Genomic DNA, 2,797 nt, shown 5'->3' on the forward strand with positions numbered 1-2,797 from the left:
TAGATAGATAGATAGATAGATAGATAGATAGATAGATAGATAGATAGATAGATAGCATGGAGGGGAGAGGCAGCTGGAGAATATCAGGTTTTTTTGTTGTTCCTAGCAGAGGAAATGAAGGAGAATAAAATTGTTCACACCCTGTGGGATTTTTCTTTTTCCTTCAGTTAACACGCGTCGAAAAAATATAATCAGTTTCTGCTAGGTCCGCCTGGTGGATTTTACAATTAGGATAACGGATTTAGATCTGTTCGTGACAATGACAACTCGAGAAAAAACAGTAATTTCTTCACGCCTTTATTGACCCAGTTTAAATCTTGATGAAATGGTGGGGGTTCGGAGGCTGCTTTGAGCCTGCCGCTCAGAGCCAGTCTTGGCAGGCATGGTTACAGAATTCCAGGACATTACAGACGGGGACATTTGATAAAAAAAGGCACAGTCAAACCGGCTCTAAAAGGCCACCTCTACAAGACAATCACCTGTACAAACGGCGAATTCCCATCCCCTCCCCCCTAGCTTTTTGTAAACATTATAATGACACTTTGTAAGACGTTTATTTGTCTAAGACGACCACTTTTCTCCTCAGAATTGGATGACCACCTTAGACAATTTTGAAAGCAGTTCGCCTTTTCTGGATCCTCTCCTTCCAACGATGACCACCTAGCCTAGGTCATCACGTCATGCCTTCTGTGGGTGGAGACGACGAACCTAACGTTGACAAAGGTCCTATGCAATGAGACAAAATGGCGCCTCTCACTGAACAACTAAATAAAAAACAAAATAACAGCAACAAAACCGCCCCCCCCCCAAAAAAAAAACCCACAAAAAAACAAAACAAGAAAAAATCATCCAAATCGTCGATTGCGCCACTTGAGATTATACACGGACTTGGCGAACAGCTGGGCAATGGAAATATAGGAAAAATTATATAGGGTAACCCCTGAAGGCGGTGGCGATGGACTGGACATACTCTCAGGAAGTCAGGCAGCTGCATAACAAAAGAAAGTTTTGGATTGGAAACCACAGGGTAAGAGATCAAGGGGAAGACCTCGAGGAACCTGGAAAAGAATCACAGAAATCGATGTACTGAAAAGTGGGAAGACATGGAATAACATCAAGAGGCTAGCCCAGGATAGAGAAAGGTGGAAGGTGTTTGTCCGTGGCCTATACCCTGGTGCAGGGTGAGAAAGGCAATGATGATGATGAACACCATTACTACACTCTCATCGTAGTTTCATGCAGTACCAATTTTATGATTGAGTTTTGTTTCGAACTTAAGACAAATGTAGCAAAAAGTGAAGCAGTTTTGGGTCTAATACAATTACTTATAACTTAGTCAGATCTCGATTCATGGACGCCACTGCTCGCTGCTCTTTTATTTTGGTATAATCAATTATAGAAAACAGCGTGACTGATAATTTGAGAGTTTAATCCTAGTCAACAGTTGCTGGTCAAAAGGTTTCAAGACTTTGCCTCTGTCAGACATTTTAGATTTAGTTAGCCTATTCTAAACAAGGTTCACGACTTTTATGGGCACTTATAAGCATGTGTTTGCGGGCATGCAGTACACAAGCTATTACTAAGTCTACTCTAAGTACTAAGACAAGTAGGAGACTAAAGACCACCCGCTGCGAATTTTTGGCTTCTGTCGCGTTTCATCTTCGGGGCAAGGAGTGATTGTTAAAAACAATTATTAGTTCACTTTAATTGGGCTTGTGGGGCCACAATGCCGTGGTTGATTAGAACTCAGCTAACAGTACAGCTGATCCCAGTACGTCAGAAGGCCTACGGAATTATAGCTAGAACATTGTTGTTGTTTTTTTTTTCAAACTGAATGATGGGGCACAATTCTTCTCGAAACACATAACAAAGCCTTAAAACAGCGCCAGTAAAGCCAATAGAGTACTGGCGAGGGCGACTAAAAAATATTTAGCGGAGGGAACCATCTTGTAGTAAAGGATCATTTGCCGTAGAACCACAGACACAATTTTTGTATTTGCTTCAAGTACTTGGCCGCATAGACCTTTTAATATGCTTTTCGAGTAGTTCAAAAAGTACATACGGCGATCAAGGACAGACAGACATACAAACAGAAAGACAGGCAAACAGAAAGTGGAAGAGAGGGTGTCCTATGCTTTTGTCAAGAAACTGGGGAAAGGGGAAAGAAATATGGATACTTATCCGTTGAATAAACAAATCAGGGACTGTTTTTCTTATCGTCAGAACCAAACACGCTTTCCACGCGCGTGTGTTTGTCTTTTCAATCTCAATAACGAGAGTCAGAAGCAATGGGGAAAGTGGGAGGTGGGTGGTGGAGGTATGGGCTGGGTAATCAAGCCGAAACATCAGAGAGTCTGTCCCCCCTCCCCACACCTCACCCCCCACCCCATCAGCCCTCCCGCCTCTTCTTGCAGTGGCCGGGGGCAGAATTACAGAGCTGACCACTCTTTCGCCCGACCCTACTAATATTGACCCTTGGGAAGTCCCAAAAATTAGCAGTGTTTTCGCAAACAGTGTCTGGTGACAAAGCTGCAAAATCTGGGCGAAAATCTGTGGTGTTCCCGGGTTTTCACGCTTAGTTTGAATTCCCCCGTGTTACTACCCTGGGTGAGGAGGGACGAGAGTGGGTGGGGTCAGAGGGTATAATCCTGTTAGCACGCCGCCTCTACTTAGAGACATCCAAACCGCCGCTACATTTCCTGTGTCCACTTAACACTTCACATTTTTCTCTTTCTCGTTACTTGTGCTCTCTCTCTCTCTCTCTCTCTCTCTCTCTCTCTCTCTCTCTCTCTCTCTC

This window comes from Aplysia californica, unplaced genomic scaffold, assembly GCF_000002075.1.
Source record: "Aplysia californica isolate F4 #8 unplaced genomic scaffold, AplCal3.0 scaffold00908, whole genome shotgun sequence".
In the NCBI taxonomy this organism is placed as follows: Eukaryota; Metazoa; Mollusca; class Gastropoda; order Aplysiida; family Aplysiidae; genus Aplysia; species Aplysia californica.